An 18,281-nucleotide genomic window follows, 5' to 3' on the forward strand; every position below is an offset into this window, starting at 1 on the left:
GGCGCGTCTAGCTTTGGCCTCTCTCCTGGAGGCGCTCAGTCAGACCGAGTAGTGACATGTGGCAAGACGCTCCTCGGGGCGCGTCTTGCTTGGACCTCTCTCCTGGAGGCGCTCAGTTAGACCGAGTAGTGACATGTGGCAAGACACTCCTCGGGGCGCGTCTTGCTGGGGCCTCTCTCCTGGAGGCGCTCAGTCAGACCCAATGTAGACACGTGGCAAGACGCTTCTCGGGGCGCATCTTGCTTGGGCCTCTCTCATGGAGGCCCTCTGTCAGACCCAGTGTTGACATGTGTCAAGACGCTCCTCGGGGGGCGTCTTGCTTTGGCCTCTCTCCTGGAGGCGCTCAGTCAGACCGAGTCCTGACATGTGGCAAGAAGCTCCTCGAGGCGCGTCTTGCTTGGGCTTCTCTCCTGGAGGCCCTCAGTCAGACCCATTGTTGACATGTGTCAAGACGCTCCTCGGGGCGCGTCTAGCTTGGGCCTTTCTCCTGGAGGCGCTCAGTCAGACCGAGTAGTGACATGTGGCAAGACGCTCCTCGGGGCGCGTCTTGCTTGGGTCTCTCTCCTGGAGGCGCTCAGTTAGACCCAGTGTTGACACGTGGCAAGACGCTCCTCGGGGCGCGTCTTGCTTGGGCCTCTCTCCTGGAGGCGCTCAATCAGACCCAGTGGTGACATGTGGCAAGACGCTCCTCGGGGCGTGTCTTGCTTGGGCCTCTCTCCTGGAGGCGCTCAGTCAGACCCAGTGTTGACATGTGGCAAGACGCTCCTCGGGGCGCGTCTTGCTTGGGCTTCTCTCCTGGAGGCGCTCAGTCAGACCGAGTAGTGACATGTGGCAAGACGCTCCTCGGGGCACGTCTTGCCTGGGCTTCTCTCCTGGAGGCCCTCAGTCAGACCCATTGTTGACATGTGGCAAGACGCTCCTCGGGGCACGTCTTGCTTGGGCCTTTCTCCTGGAGGCGCTCAGTCAGACCGAGTAGTGACATGTGGCAAGACACTCCTCGGGGCGCTTCTTGCTGGGGCTTCTCTCATGGAGGCACTCAGTCAGACCCAGTGTTGACATGTGGCAAGACGCTCCTCGGGGCGCGTCTTGCTTGGACCTCTCTCCTGGAGGCGCTCAGTCAGACCGAGTAGTGACATGTGGCAAGACGCTCCTCGGGGCGCGTCTTGCTTGGACCTCTCTCCTGGAGGCGCTCAGTTAGACCCAGTGCTGACATGTGGCAAGACGCTCCTCGGGGCGCGCCTTGCTTGGGCCTCTCTCCTGGGGGCGCTCAGTCAGACCGAGTGCTGACATGTGGCAAGACGCTCCTCGGGGCGCTTCTTGCTTGGGACTCTCTCCTGGAGGCGCTCAGTCAGACCCAGTGGTGACATGTGTCAAGACGCTCCTCGGGGCGCGTCTTGCTTGGGCCTCTCTCCTGGAGGCGCTCAGTCAGACCCAGTGTTGACATGTGGCAAGACGCTCCTCGGGGCACGTCTTGCTTGGGCTTCTCTCCTGGAGGCCCTCAGTCAGACCCATTGTTGACATGTGGCAAGACGCTCCTCGGGGCGCGTCTTGCTTGGGCCTCTCTCCTGGAGGCACTCAGTCAGACCCAGTGGTGACATGTGGCAAGACGCTCCTCGGGGCGCGTCTTTCTTGGGCTTCTCTCCTGGAGGCCCTCAGTCAGACCCAGTGTTGACATGTGTCAAGACGCTCCTCGGGGGGCGTCTTGCTTTGGCCTCTCTCCTGGAGGCGCTCAGTCAGACCGAGTGCTGACATGTGGCAAGAAGCTCCTCGAGGCGCGTCTTGCTTGGGCTTCTCTCCTGGAGGCCCTCAGTCAGACCCATTGTTGACATGTGGCAAGACGCTCCTCGGGGCACGTCTTGCTTTGGCCTCTCTCCTGGAGGCCCTCAGTCAGACCCATTGTTGACATGTGTCAAGACGCTCCTCGGGGCGCGTCTTGCTTGGGCCTCTCTCCTGGAGGCGCTCAATCAGACCCAGTGGTGACATGTGGCAAGACGCTCCTCGGGGCGTGTCTTGCTTGGGCCTCTCTCCTGGAGGCGCTCAGTCAGACCCAGTGTTGACATGTGGCAAGACGCTCCTCGGGGCGCGTCTTGCTTGGGCTTCTCTCCTGGAGGCGCTCAGTCAGACCGAGTAGTGACATGTGGCAAGACGCTCCTCGGGGCACGTCTTGCTTGGGCTTCTCTCCTGGAGGCCCTCAGTCAGACCCATTGTTGACATGTGGCAAGACGCTCCTCGGGGCACGTCTTGCTTGGGCCTTTCTCCTGGAAGCGCTCAGTCAGACAGAGTAGTGACATGTGGCAAGACACTCCTCGGGGCGCGTCTTGCTGGGGCTTCTCTCATGGAGGCACTCAGTCAGACCCAGTGTTGACATGTGGCAAGACGCTCCTCGGGGCGCGTCTTGCTTGGACCTCTCTCCTGGAGGCGCTCAGTCAGACCGAGTAGTGACATGTGGCAAGACGCTCCTCGGGGCGCGTCTTGCTTGGACCTCTCTCCTGGAGGCGCTCAGTTAGACCCAGTGCTGACATGTGGCAAGACTCTCCTCGGGGCGCGCCTTGCTTGGGCCTCTCTCCTGGGGGCGCTCAGTCAGACCGAGTGCTGACATGTGGCAAGACGCTCCTCGGGGCGCTTCTTGCTTGGGACTCTCTCCTGGAGGCGCTCAGTCAGACCCAGTGGTGACATGTGTCAAGACGCTCCTCGGGGCGCGTCTTGCTTGGGCCTCTCTCCTGGAGGCGCTTAGTCAGACCCAGTGTTGACATGTGGCAAGACGCTCCTCGGGGCGCGTCTTGCTTGGGCTTCTCTCCTGGAGGCCCTCAGTCAGACCCATTGTTGACATGTGGCAAGACGCTCCTCGGGGCGCGTCTTGCTTGGGCCTCTCTCCTGGAGGCACTCAGTCAGACCCAGTGGTGACATGTGGCAAGACGCTCATCGGGGCGCGTCTTTCTTGGGCTTCTCTCCTGGAGGCCCTCAGTCAGACCCATTGTTGACATGTGGCAAGACGCTCCTCCGGGTGCGTCTTGCTTGGGCCTCTCTCCTGGAGGCGCTCAGTCAGACCGAGTAGTGACATGTGGCAAGATGCTCCTCGGGGCACTTCTTGCTTGGGCCTCTCACCTGGAGGCGCTCAGTCAGACCGAGTGCTGACATGTGGCAAGACGCTCCTCGGGGCTCGTCTTGCTTGGGCCTCTCTCCTGGAGGCGCTCAGTCAGACCCAGTGGTGACACGTGGCAAGACGCTCCTCGGGTCGCGTCTTGCTTGGGCCTCTCTCCTGGAGGCGCTCAGTCAGACCCAGTGGTGACACGTGGCAAGACGCTCCTCGGGTCGCGTCTTGCTTGGGCCTCTCTCCTGGAGGCGCTCAGTCAGACCCAGTGTAGACACGTGGCAAGACGCTTCTCGGGGCGCATGTTGCTTGGGCCTCTCTCATGGAGGCCCTCTGTCAGACCCAGTGTTGACATGTGTCAAGACGCTCCTCGGGGCGCTTCTTGCTTGGGCCTCTCTCCTGGAGGCGCTCAGTCAGACCCAGTGTAGACACGTGGCAAGACACTTCTCGGGGCGCATCTTGCTTGGGCCTCTCTCATGGAGGCCCTCTGTCAGACCCATTGTTGACATGTGTCAAGACGCTCCTCGGGGCGCGTCTTGCTTTGGCCTCTCTCCTGGAGGCGCTCAGTCAGACCGAGTGCTGACATGTGGCAAGAAGCTCCTCGGGGCGCGTCTTGCTTGGGCCTCTCTCCTGGAGGCGCTCAGTCAGACCGAGTAGTGACATGTGGCAAGATGCTCCTCGGGGCGCTTCTTGCTTGGGCCTCTCACCTGGAGGCGCTCAGTCAGACCGAGTGCTGACATGTGGCAAGACGCTCCTCGGGGCTCGTCTTGCTTGGGCCTCTCTCCTGGAGGCGCTCAGTCAGACCCAGTGGTGACACGTGGCAAGACGCTCCTCGGGTCGCGTCTTGCTTGGGGCTCTCTCCTGGAGGCGCTCAGTCAGACCCAGTGGTGACACGTGTCAAGACGCTCCTCGGGGCGCGTCTTGCTTGGGCCTCTCTCCTGGAGGCCCTCTGTCAGACCCAGTGTTGACATGTGTCAAGACGCTCCTCGGGGCGCGTCTTGCTTTGGCCTCTCTCCTGGAGGCGCTCAGTCAGACCGAGTGCTGACATGTGGCAAGAAGCTCCTCGGGGCGCGTCTTGCTTGGGCTTCTCTCCTGGAGGCCCTCAGTCAGACCCATTGTTGACATGTGGCAAGACGCTCCTCGGGGCACGTCTTGCTTGGGCCTCTCTCCTGGAGGCCCTCAGTCAGACCCATTGTTGACATGTGTCAAGACGCTCCTCGGGGCGCGTCTAGCTTTGGCCTCTCTCCTGGAGGCGCTCAGTCAGACCGAGTAGTGACATGTGGCAAGACGCTCCTCGGGGCGCGTCTTGCTTGGGCCTCTCTCCTGGAGGCGCTCAGTTAGACCGAGTAGTGACATGTGGCAAGACGCTCCTCGTGGCGCGTCTTGCTGGGGCCTCTCTCCTGGAGGCGCTCAATCAGACCCAGTGGTGACACGTGGCAAGACGCTCCTCGGGGCGCGTCTTGCTTGGGACTCTCTCCTGGAGGCGCTCAGTCAGACCCAGTGGTGACACGTGGCAAGACGCTCCTCGGGGCGCATCTTGCTTGGGCCTCTCTCCTGGAGGCACTCAGTCAGACCCAGTGTTGAGATGTGACAAGACGCTCCTCGGGGCGCGTCTTGCTTGGGCCTCTCTCCTGGAGGCCCTCTGTCAGACCCAGTGTTGACATGTGGCAAGACGCTCCTCCGGGCGCAACTTGCTTGGGCCTCTCTCCTGGAGGCCCTCAGTCAGACCCATTGTTGACATGTGGCAAGACGCTCCTCGGGGCGCGTCTCTCTTGGGCCTCTCTCCTGGAGGCACTCAGTCAGACCGAGTGCTGACATAAGGCAAGACGTTCCTCGTGGCGCGTGCTGGGGCCTCTCTCCTGGAGGCGCTCAATCAGACCCAGTGGTGACACGTGGCAAGACGCTCCTCGGGGCGCGTCTTGCTTGGACCTCTCTCCTGGAGGCGCTCAGTCAGACCGAGTAGTGACATGTGGCAAGACGCTCCTCGGGGCGCGTCTTGCTTGGGCTTCTCTCCTGGAGGCCCTCAGTCAGACCCATTGTTGACATGTGGCAAGACGCTCCTCGGGGCACGTCTTGCTTGGGCCTTTCTCCTGGAGGCGCTCAGTCAGACCGAGTAGTGACATGTGGCAAGACACTCCTCGGGGCGCGTCTTGCTGGGGCTTCTCTCATGGAGGCACTCAGTCAGACCCAGTGTTGACATGTGGCAAGACGCTCCTCGGGGCACGTCTTGCTTGGGCCTTTCTCCTGGAGGCGCTCAGTCAGACCGAGTAGTGACATGTGGCAAGACACTCCTCGGGGCGCGTCTTGCTGGGGCTTCTCTCATGGAGGCACTCAGTCAGACCCAGTGTTGACATGTGGCAAGACGCTCCTCGGGGCGCGTCTTGCTTGGACCTCTCTCCTGGAGGCGCTCAGTCAGACCGAGTAGTGACATGTGGCAAGACGCTCCTCGGGGTGCGTCTTGCTTGGACCTCTCTCCTGGAGGCACTCAGTCAGACCCAGTGTTGACACGTGGCAAGATGCTCCTCGGGGCGCGTCTTGCTTGGGCCTCTCTCCTGGAGGCGCTCAGTCAGACCCAGAGTTGACATGTGGCAAGACACTCCTCGGGGCGCGTCTTGCTTGGGCCTCTCTCCTGGAGGCGCTCAGTCAGACTGAGTAGTGACATGTCGCCTGACGCTCCTCGCGGCGCGTCTTGCTTGGGCCTTTCTCCTGGAGGCGCTCAGTCAGACCGAGTAGTGACATGTGGCAAGACACTCCTCGGGGCGCGTCTTGCTGGGGCTTCTCTCATGGAGGCACTCAGTCAGACCCAGTGTTGACATGTGGCAAGACGCTCCTCGGGGCGCGTCTTGCTTGGACCTCTCTCCTGGAGGCGCTCAGTCAGACCGAGTAGTGACATGTGGCAAGACGCTCCTCGGGGCGCGTCTTGCTTGGACCTCTCTCCTGGAGGCGCTCAGTTAGACCCAGTGCTGACATGTGGCAAGACGCTCCTCGGGGCGCGCCTTGCTTGGGCCTCTCTCCTGGGGGCGCTCAGTCAGACCGAGTGCTGACATGTGGCAAGACGCTCCTCGGGGCGCGTCTTGCTTGGGACTCTCTCCTGGAGGCGCTCAGTCAGACCCAGTGGTGACATGTGTCAAGACGCTCCTCGGGGCGCGTCTTGCTTGGGCCTCTCTCCTGGAGGCGCTCAGTCAGACCCAGTGTTGACATGTGGCAAGACGCTCCTCGGGGCACGTCTTGCTTGGGCTTCTCTCCTGGAGGCCCTCAGTCAGACCCATTGTTGACATGTGGCAAGACGCTCCTCGGGGCGCGTCTTGCTTGGGCCTCTCTCCTGGAGGCACTCAGTCAGACCCAGTGGTGACATGTGGCAAGACGCTCCTCGGGGCGCGTCTTTCTTGGGCTTCTCTCCTGGAGGCCCTCAGTCAGACCCATTGTTGACATGTGCCAAGACGCTCCTCCGGGTGCGTCTTGCTTGGGCCTCTCTCCTGGAGGCGCTCAGTCAGACCGAGTAGTGACATGTGGCAAGATGCTCCTCGGGGCACTTCTTGCTTGGGCCTCTCACCTGGAGGCGCTCAGTCAGACCGAGTGCTGACATGTGGCAAGACGCTCCTCGGGGCTCGTCTTGCTTGGGCCTCTCTCCTGGAGGCGCTCAGTCAGACCCAGTGGTGACACGTTGATGCGAGCGTGCCCTTTAAGAGGTTCCGTTAGATCCTCGAGTTACGCTGCTTTCTCAGGGAGGTTGAGGCCGTAGGTGAGTATTATTGTATCAGACCCTGGGATGGACTTTCTCAATTAAAACTTGTTCCTATTTTAAAGGTTGGAATGGACTTGCCGTACTTGTTCTCCTGTATTAATTCACTCCCCTTTAAATCCTGTTATCCAGTGGTTTTGGATACTGAGGCGGTAGTTCAGAGTTGGCCAATCTTACTGACTATTATTTGGGTCCTATCAGGGTTAATTTGCGTCTTTGTTAGCAAAGTGGGCGGTGGTAACTAGAAAATGATTACCAGTTAGTTGATCAGGCTAACATAGATTTATCAATTAATCTAATTAATCCACCCTTTGAAATGGTTCCTTCCCACGCTTAACAAAGACTTTTTTGGTGCAAAAAGAGCCTGTTTGAACCAACGAACTATCATGGCTTATCACCCTTAGGCATGTCCCGATACTCAAGAGAGAGGGGGAGATGAAACTCCCATTAGCCTAAGGTATCTTTTATTAATCTGTCACACCCTGAAAAACAAGTCCTGTGAAGCAGGTACAAGCAATAAGGTGGCTTACCTCCACTCCTGTTAGGCCAGGGCCGGAGCTCCCACTCAAAGAGATTAAATTGTCCCTTAAAATCCAATGAATGAGAATCCTTTTTCAAAAAAGTTTATTCCAAAATTCAAAAGATATAAAAGGGTAAATCCAAGATTAAATATCCTCTTATGAGTATGCTGCGTCTAACTATCTAAGAGGAAAAAGCTACTGTAGACTCTCCTTCTCTCGTTGCCGTGAACTCGCGCTGCGTGCGTACGTGCATGCATACATACGTGCGTTTTCGCGCCCTTCTAACTTGTTCTTATATATGTTCTAAAAACTGCTAAGCAAAGCATTTTCCATTGTATAGCATTTTCATGTTACAAGCACTTTTTCAGAGTGACGTATATATGATTTAACTTTAAGACAACTAAAACAATGTAATCTTTAGTCATCTGCGTCACAAGATAGTAAAACAAAGTAATCATTTATCATTTGTAGGACGGTTTCAGATCCTTCTAAAGCTCGAGCTGTCTTCAAAGGGGCTTCACATCCTGTGGTGCTGTCTTCAGTTGGCTCCCTTCCTGTCTTCACCTGCCTCGATTTCACTCGCATCAGCAGGCTCCGCTGGGCTCCGCTTATCTTTGCTCTCCATGTGGCCCCTCCCGTTGTGTCCTCTTCCTTTGCCACTTCTGTCTGTGGCTCTGATCTTCGGGAGCATGCGACATCCTCTTTGCGAGTTAAATCGTGGTAGGGGACCATAATGTTTCAATGCGAACACACAAGCCTTCAGGAACTTGGTATCCATCTTATCCGGATCTGGCTGGAAACGCAGAGCTTGAACCGTAGCCTCCACATCGATTCTTCTCCTCATCATTATGCCATCGTCAGAAATCGGCATGCACAGGGTACCTTTGCTGGTAGTAATATAACCACGAAACTTCTTCCTCTCACCTGGAACCTCTTCTCCAAGGTAAAACAGTGACAGGTCCGTGACCTGATGTTCCCCAGACGGGAGCTTCCCCAGCATTCCTGGTGGAAAACTTGCGCTAAACACCAGGGGATTACTTCTCATTTCTAACAGAGGAGCTGTCCCATAAGAGACTTTGATCTCAGAATCAAACCATCCGTTCTTCACAGACAACATATTCATGAACTGATAGCAATCTAAGGGCTTGCTCTGGCCCATGTAATAACATCCTCTTTCAAACTTGATCTTCCACTTCAGCTCTCCTCTTGAGGTCCGCTGAACAGGGGAGGACGTTTCTTCTTGCGCTTTATCACAAGTAATCATAGGGATTATGTACACATTATTAGGGTTAGGATCTTGAGTCGAAGCTGTTCTTATTGCTAATACAGCCTCCTTCGTTTGGCAATCTTTGTTCAAATCCGCTTCATCTTCAGCCACGGCGACTGGACACACCGTTGTCAGCATCTCCTCGTGGCTCTCCCTGAAAAGCTCTTGAATATCAGGTGAAGTTAGGATTAGTACGTCTGTTTCCTCAACAAACGACCCTGGGAGTTCCGTTTCCATGCGGTCCGAGATTCCGCAACAAGCCTGCAACACATGCATTGTTCAAACATTGCAGAATGCTCACATTGAAGAGCGATCGTTTTCAGCGGGCCCATCATTCGTCCCCTGAGTTTCACCGTGCACACATAAGTCACGGTATCCCTGGACATAGGCACTGGTGCATCTGCAGCTGGGATTAGTCCCTTTAAAATGCGCTGCATGTCCAGGTCCACCTAGAATAAACATAATTACGCCCCACAGAATTAGTGCACCTTCCTGGCAAAACCAAGAGAGTATTTCCACACTGAAGCCCACAAGAGCAACCAGTATAACCATAGACTTATATCTTCCCCACTCAGCCTGTGAACTGTAAAACAACGTCATCACTGCACAAAGGCCCGTGATTATGATAAAAAAATCTGTACAGGCTGCAATAATAGTCAGGTGAGCTTTCATACACCACGCTAAGCTTTCCCCCGTTGCCGTAAGCAAACAAATAATCATTCCTCCTATCACTAAACTCGTTGGCATTTCATCACTGTACAACCATGGTAATAAGCTTGCACTAGTAATAAAATCATTATTCAACCATCTGGTCACATTCATAAATGCAAAGATGCTTGCGTATATTAATAATTTTCTAATATTGATGTCTCTAATCTGAGCTAACAGTAAAAAGAAAAGCATAAAGGTAATCTTAAGGACGTGACATACCTCATATCCAGCCACTACAATCGGTTTTTGCTCTGACTGAAACTGCTGGCTCATCCTTGCTGCTTACTAGAGTAGCTGTTCAAACTGACAGGTCAGGACCAGGCTGGAGCTGTCAGTGCTGCACCCCCTGTATTAAATAGAACCCCCTGAAGAAGGAATGATGTCATTACTTCCTGCCTTTCCTGCTGGTCTGTCATTCTCCTGCTGACCAGGTCCCTTATCTCTAAGTAGCTTCCTCCCTCTCAGCTGCCACTTCTCATGCTTGCAGGCCAAAATCATGCTTACCAATAAAACTATCATTCCTACCATTAACCCAAGTGCGCAGAGAGGCCAAAACAACGCGTCCCAGACTGGAGCTATTATATTATCACGTACCCCTCTTACGACCGTCTCAATCGAATGACTTGTTCCTTGTATAACATTATTTGAGACCTGTACCACACTGTCAGATAATATTTCACCAACTCCTCGTACAATCAAGCTTACTCCTCTTAGCGTGCCGTTAATCCCATATGCAAAGTAGTCAAACCACTCCGCTTCCTGTTGGTCAAGAGATCGTCTGAATGGAGAGCAATATCCGCTCCGTAGGTCCCAGTTTGAATAATCCCTGAAATTAGGAAATTCTTTGGGCGTGTCAGGGTCAATTGTATATCTTTCAGGTTGAGGATTCTTCCCTATTCTGGGCTCATTAAAGCACACATGATGATCTATTCCTAATCCGTTAAAGTAATTAAAGTTCACTAAACTAAAAGCGCCCCACTTAGTTGTTCCAGGGGTCGTAAACCCAGGCGGCACCAAGTCTCCAACCTTATCACCCATAATCATTATGCGATCTAAAAGGCCATTTCCCGTTTTCGTATTATTCTTTTCCCACGTATTTGTCTTATCTACTGTAAACCAATTCGTCTTAACTCTGAGCTGTCCATCCTCCAACACTAGCGTCTTTGTTCCTATTAATTTTCTTTCAAAGGTCTCTGCTTCAATCCTTGTGTCCTGGGGATAATAATCATATTTTTGCTTATTATATCCCTCCCCATACCAGTACGTCATAGGATACGTCTCATACATACCTTTTCTATAATACCTATAATCTTCTGGTATATTTCTTTGCATATATCCACGTAAGACTTTATAGCATAATTCTCCAGTTCCTAAAGTAGCTATATTTAAATAAGGGGGTCTTGGCTTAAAAAATTCCCGATCTCCTAATGTGTCAGGACGCAAACCCCCTACCGTTAATCCATATAATTGTGAATACCAAAAAATACACATCCTTCTAGTTAACCCCTTAGTGTTGTTACAGACTTCAGCCTGACATCCTTCAAGCATTAATGTGTAATTTCTTGCCCAGGTCGGACTGTGATAAAAATCTTTCTTGTGGCTTGGTCTAATCATTTCATTTACTGCTTCGAATATGGAATCAGCCTCGATTTTATCATCAGGAGTGGCTGTACCTTTCTGATAATATGTCCCTGTTAATCTTAGTCTAAGTGGTTCTCCACCTTGCCATAAAGAACTATCGTTAGCCCTTTTAGTTAAACACCTCCTGGTTTCTTCGTTCCATGCATGGAACCCTGTGTCTAAATTAGTGGGATCAGATTGATTCTTCTTCATCCATTGCACTACGCCTGGATGTTTGAAATTAGGAACCTGATATATCCATTCAGTATAAAGAGTGTGTATTACCTTATGCAGCTCCCAGCCCTGAGGCTGAAGGCTCACTTCATTGTGAAGGCTGAAAAAGGTCCAATTAAAATATGTACTATTAATGGAAATTACATAATTTTGATATCCTGTGTAATTCGCGTACTCACTGTGACCTTTTCGTAAAAGTCGAGCTAGATCCAGTGAGGCAGACCTCTTGTTTCTCCCCCCGGGTTCCACAAAGAGAGGAACAGTTTCTTCACTTTCCTCTGTCTCTTCCATGGGACCAGTTACTGTAGGGGGCACTCTTAATAACCATTTAATCACATTATCTTTTACATTCTGCCACATGTGACTTTCCTCCACCACAGATAAAGAATCATATTTCAGTGTAGTATTAGGAGGGGGGGTAGGACAATTCTCCCTTTTTTCTCTCCCCTTCGACATCCTTTGATACCAGTACGTAACGTTTCCTGTTTGCCAGGAACTAAGGCTGCTGTCCCTGGTTTGGAAGCACCCATATTCAATTCTATGCGGCCACCATTTTTCTATTTTTATCACTTTATATGTCGTGAAGTTGTGTCCTTTGTCTAAATCATCTTTAAGACAGTATTTGTACACCCACAGCTCTACTTCACCTGAAGTTTGATCCAAGATTTTCTTCTTTCTTAATACTACCTGACAGGACTGATTAGGCTCTGTTGATCCTGTCTGATCCAGCATGATGGACATATACTCTGCCCATGGGTGGGTCTCATTGTTCATCGGGTCATTTCCAACTTCCTGTTCTGTTGCAGAAGGCACGGTCACAGAGGGTGTAGCCACAACCGAGTCCCCTGCATGATCTTCCCCACAGGACAAGCGCAGGCAGCCGGTTCTGTTCCCTGTTACACTGCAAATCTTGAATCCAATCTGTTCTGCTATCATGCAGGTGGTTATATTCTCATTAAAGTCTTCCTTAGGCCATTGCAGCCTTATTTTGGACATGTTCCAATGTCCTCTTAATTGTTGCGGTTGCCCATGAGTTATGTTATAGGCTACCGAGGACACATGATATGTTCTAAGATATACATGTACTCCATACACTATTGTTATACACAATATTATGATGCTTAGTTCGAATAGGATGAAGGAGGCCCATCTGGTCCAGTCTTTCATCCAATTCTTTCCTTTTGGATTATTTACATTTCTCTGTGTGTCTTCGGGATCAACTCCAGCCGGAGCTGATGCATACCTGACAACCTTCCGCTTCCTGCTGCTATCCCCTTTATGCTCCTGAGAAGAGAACATCTGCAAAACAGAAGCATAAAAATCAGCAGGAAGTGAAAGTGCCCTACTCTAATTAACCCGTGTCAGACCTGGGACCCGCCTACGTGATATCCTAGTATATGCCGTCCCGTAAGTCTTTGGCCAATAATCTGCTCCTTTTCGGGTGGTGGCAATGTTAACAGCTGAGCCGCAAATGTGACCAGACGGGTCTATCGCCTCTATCAATGTCAGCTGATAAGGCATGAAAGCACGCTCTGCCTCTGGTCCAAGGCTCTTTAGCTCAACCAGACATGAGGTCACTCGTTTACACATTCCTCTAGGCTCCTGCATGGACAAACCTGTGTGCCAATCAAGTGCACCTGCCAGATAGGTGCCCCACCTCTCATCTTTATATTCTCGGCTCAACCCCAGTTGTGTACCTGCTTCCCATGCATTAGCCAGGGTCCCAAACTGCTGTCCCAAGATCAAACTCTTAATAGACTTGAAGCGGGACTGAGCCTGAATCGTCTCCAGTCCCCTTTCTCTAGTTTTATGCTTGATGATGAATGGGTAAGCTTCCACCCACAAGTCCCTAACTGTTTTCACCTGGCTAGGGTCCCTGAGCAGCTCTCCCACATAGAACAGGCTGGGCTCGCATATTGGTAAGCAGGTAGTCAAGATGCCATGTCTTATAAAGCAGCAACCTTCTTTGCTTTCGCCTCCATGTGTGCACTCACACACCTGCCATGAGCGGACGCCAGGCTCATGTCTCAAGCAGCTTCTGCAAAAACAAATCTTAATTGGGGCAGAGAGTTCCAATGCCCCCAGATGCAAGTCAGCGCCCCTTTCCAGGTAGCACGGCTTCTCCTCCCGGAGCCCCGACCACCTAATTAAGGAGCAATGGTTTCCACACATAATACATGTTCCCGGAATCCAACCCCTCCACTGAGCGTATCGGTAACCAGTTGGGGAAGTTGTGAAACTAGGAAACATGGCCACCTTACAGGATGCGACAGATCCTCCTCTTGACACCATGATCAGGCCGGAATTAACCAGGTTCGAGCAATCCATTCCAGTACTAGGTTTTAATCCAGCCATGGCTTTCAATAAAGTATTTTTATGAGAAGTTATCTTATAACTTGATGAGGATGAACGCGCATGCCAGTCTCAGTTACAACCACGTTTCCTGTTACGTTATGTATTTGATGCGGTCCACTCACGTTATGTTTAATGCAATTTCCCTTCTGGTTTGGTCCCCGTTTGACCCAAATGGTTTGCCCCTTCTGTAACACAGAAACGGGTTCCGGGTTAGTTTCGTTCTCTGCTCGTTTCAGTTTGATCCTATTTAGAATGACATTCAGTTCTGAAATTCCCTCGGGAGTGTCCCAGTGGGAGTCTAGGTTGGTAAGAATATGATTTTTTACCGTCCTAACTGCTCTTTCTGCAACTCCGTTTGTGTGGGATTCATATGGGATAGAAAAAACGTGTTGTATACCCCTTGACTCCAGCAGACAAGCAACTTTGTTATTTTTAAATTCAGGTCCTCCATCTGAACGAAGTGTTTTACAGGTCAGGGGCAGGTGTAGAGATAAAGACATGCTCACCGTGTTACCTGTTACTCGTTTTAGGGGTACCACTTTGCTCTGATCTCCTGGACCATTATCTTTTATCACTAAAAAGAACTTATGCCCGTTTACTCCTCTAGTTGCACACTCTCCTACATCTGTGCTGAAATGCACACCCGGTTCTTCACACGTGATGGGCAATTGGTCATAATGTACTGGCTGAGCACCTCCTTTTAATTTACACTGCTCACATTTAGCTTTCACTTGTGCTGTTAGTTCTCTTAATTTAGGTACATGAATCTTTTCCTTTTTGAAAATCTCACGTAAGCGCTGCGCTCCTACATGTCCGTACACCTCATGAGCATGGATGACTAGCTCTTCATCACCTGCGGGAGTTCTATTCTGTAAGAACGCTGTAGGTAGGAACAAACCTCGAGCCTGCACCAGTTCATCCACCTCTGCATTTCCCAGCTCATCTGCTCCTACACCTCCTGTATGACTGTTCACATGTGTTACCACTATTTTTAATTTCTTCAAGTAGCACGAGATAAGTGTCCACAAATCAGCATGCTCAAGCTTTTCCCCATCAGTCTTTTGAAAATCTCTAACTTCCCAGAACGGCAGATGTTCATCTAAACCATCCTTCACGTACTTGGAGTCTGTAACCAATCTCACTGCTCTCAGCTTGAGTTTGCTTGCGTCAGCAAGTGCCATTACCACTGCTGTCAGCTCTGCTGTTTGGGCCGAACCGATCACTTGCCCTGCTTGCTGGTATTTCCTGTCTCTTATCTGTCTCACAAACCCCCACTTGCAAGTGTCTCCATCCCCCTCTCTTTTCGACCCATCTGTGTAGTAAACTGCTTCTGGGTTTATGGGCCTAGAGATTTCCTTCTTTGCAGGTTTTAATTTTGTGTCCCCTTCTATTTGGATCTGTGGATTTGCTAAAAGCATTTCCCATTTAGCCCACCTTGGCATCACTGCTCTTGCTTGTGGCAGTAGGTCTTTTCTGAGCTCTTTGATCATATAATCTGTGGTTTGAATTACGATTTTCTGTGATCCTGCCAGAGCGAACATCATATCTTTGTGTTTCATCAGCGTGGTCAGCACTTTTTCACTTGGCGTGTAACGACTCTCTGTTGGTGCGAGCTTATAACCTTTACATGTTATTAAACCCTTGCTGTCATAGTTCTGAAATAGGCACTCAGTGAAGTCTTGTCCTACGATTACTCTTACGGCCAGTGGCTCACTGTCTTCTCTATTCGTAAGGTTCACCAGATTAGCTCCTATTTTATCCATCACCGTTTGATAAGTCTCAAGTTCCTGTGAACTCAGTTTACGGTTGTGTGTCACTAGCTTTTGGCCTACTTTCGTTCTGAGTCCCTTTTTAAGTGACATTATAGGGTCAATTATACTCCGGAACTCACGAACGTTGCTGGATATATATTGGAGTTGACCGATAACACCCTCCAATGTGAGTAGGTCATGTGGGGGCGTTATGTTCTGCAAATAGGTAGAAGGTACTGACACCGAGTCTGATATCTCAAATCCGAGGAACGTAACTTTCGTGCGTCCTAGTTGACTCTTTTTTAAGTTAAGTTTGAAACCTGCACATGTCAATCGGGTCACCACCTCATCCAAGGTTTTCAGGTGCTCACTTTCGTCGTCATCTGTGAAAAATATGTCATCGATATACTGTACAACAGGTAATCCTTTCAGGTACGACTGTACTACGATTTGAAACGCATTGGGCGAATTTACATATCCCTGAGGCAAGACGGCCCACTCGTAGCATTTCCCCTCAAACGTGAACCCTGTTTTAGCTCGGCTTTCTTGCGCTAGAGGGACAGACCAAAAACCGTTCGCCAGATCAATGCATGTTTTATATTTTTTAACAGGCATGTTTCGGAGCTGCATGTATGGGTCAAATGTCTTTCGTACGTCGTGTGGAGACACTCTATTTAGCCCTTTTAAGTTGTGTACTAGTCTGTAAGTTCCGTCAGGCTTAGGGACCGCTTGAATAGGGAGGCACGTGGACAATACTTCCTTTTCCTCTATTATCCCTTTGTCACAGAGCTCACTGAGCGTGCATCTGATCTCATCTTTCCCTTCTCTGATTGGATACTGAGCTTCCCTTGCAGGCATGGCTCCTCTGATCATGTACTGCTCTTTCACTCTACCACAATCATTTTTATGTGTAGCCCAATTTCCTTTCTCTATTATTTTTCTGAGTCTGTCTGGGTCTAGACTAGATTTCTCCAGCTGTTCCTCAACGAGTTTGGTCATATCCAGCTCACCTAGAAAACTCACTCGCAGTGCTGGGTCCTTTGTTAGTGTGACTAAGTCTTTTAAACTGATTAAGTTCTCCGTTCCTTTTATATAAAGAATCCCCTGTTTGTCCTTGTGAACTGCCATGCTACGAATTGTACCATCTGCTAGTATTACATTTTTGTATCCTATTTGTTCCATTGGATTATTCTCACGCTTCACCGATATTAAAGCTCCAGTATCTAAGATATATTTTTTATCTTCATACTTTACTTTGAGCCATTCTCCGTCCCAATATGTGTGGGATGAGAGCGCCTCAATAACTTCTACTTTTGTTGTTGCTGGGGAGCTCGGTTCTTGGAGCTGTATTTCGCATCCCAGTCCTTTATGGACTGGATCAGCTTGTCCCTTTCGTCTTTTGTCATTTTGGCCCATTCTTCTGGATTCGCTCTCCTGGGCCGGGGCACTGGGCACCCTGGTGGCCCCAAGTAAAACGGCCTTGCATTCGGGTCCAGTGGCTTCTGCAGCCTCTGGCCTTGGTTTGAGCTCTGTCTCAGCTGAGGGTTTGGAAGCTGATTCCCCTGTGGGGGATGGGCAGGGTGTAGAGGAGTTTGAGCCTGAATCTTTGGCGCGTTTCCTTCCTGCCTGCCTTTCACGTTTTTTGACTGCTTGTATTCTCGTGTTCTATCCCATGTCTGAGCTTGCCGGATTTTTTCATCTGGGGACAGAGACGGCCACATTGCTGCCATCATTAAGCCCCCTGGCAGATCGGCTAAAAGTTTCTCCTGCTGGATCTGAGACAACATGGATATTGTTCCCATGCATCCAGCTAGGGTGGTTTTCCCTGTACTGATCTCAAGACTTAAAGCCTTCCTCTTTCTTTCACCTAAATCCTCACCTATTCCTCTTGGTGAACTATCTGCTAAGGACATTAGTGAAGCTCCTGGGGCTATACACAGGTCGCTTTTTAATGCTTTGACTTGAGAAATTTCTGGACTCGAGAGCTGTTCAACCGTCATCCCTCGATCCTGAAGCCTTTGAACATAAGCAGTATCCGATTCACCAGGCGCTCTCTGTGGCAGGATGGTGTGATCGAAACTGCCTAAGTTTCCTTTCGTTTGTTCCTGCATAGTTTGCCAGTGTGGGGAATATTCCTGTTCTGGGATTTTGTCCCTAGCCATTGAGTAATATTGTCCTCCGTGAGGAGTGTTTCTGTCTGCATCTTGGAGTTGAGAGGGGCTCTGTGGCGAGTAGTAGTGTGTTTTCACTGCAGTGTCTCGAGCTACACACCCTCCTCGGTAATAATCATACCCTTGGCCTAGATAAGCATTTTTAAAGGGCTGCCCCCACCCTGGCTGAAGCAAAATCTCCTCTCTGCTCTTTGCTCCTCGGATTGCTGCAGCTGTGGGCCCATCTACAGGATACCAGTCTGGATAAGGGTTTCCTGCTTCTTCATTTGCATAACTCTGATCTCCCTCTGTGTTAATGGCAAACTGACCTTTACCTGGTTCTGGAACTGCTCTCACTGGGCCTATGTTAGGAGGTGCCTGCGGATCATAATATTTTATCTGCACTGGGCGGCTGTTTTTATTTAGTCCTCTTATGCCATAAGAAATGAGATTTGTCCTGTCCTCTTTCACTGCCGGCTGGGGAGGCTGCACTACACTTTCTCTGTTGTCACTCTTCTCATGGGCTGTTACTGGGGAGAGCCAAGTCACTCTTTCAGGTGTTTTGCCACCCGAGATTCGAGTGCTGCACCTTTGTTGGGACCTGTGCTCTGATCTGGGCGTCCTCCTCGGTGTGCTGCGCACCACCAGTTGGGGCCCGTGCTCTTCTCCCTCAGAATCAGTCTCACTCTCACTGCTTCTATTCCTGTCCTCAAAGCATTTTTTGCATTTCTTCTCTACTCGGGGCAGGGTTGTTTTTTCTACCAGAATTACTACCGGGATATCTTCCAGTCTGCTAGAGGCTTCAGAGTAGACTACTAGGCTTGCACCGAATGCCTCAT

This window comes from Nothobranchius furzeri, chromosome 14 (genome assembly GCF_043380555.1).
Source record: "Nothobranchius furzeri strain GRZ-AD chromosome 14, NfurGRZ-RIMD1, whole genome shotgun sequence".
NCBI lineage: Eukaryota > Metazoa > Chordata > Actinopteri > Cyprinodontiformes > Nothobranchiidae > Nothobranchius > Nothobranchius furzeri.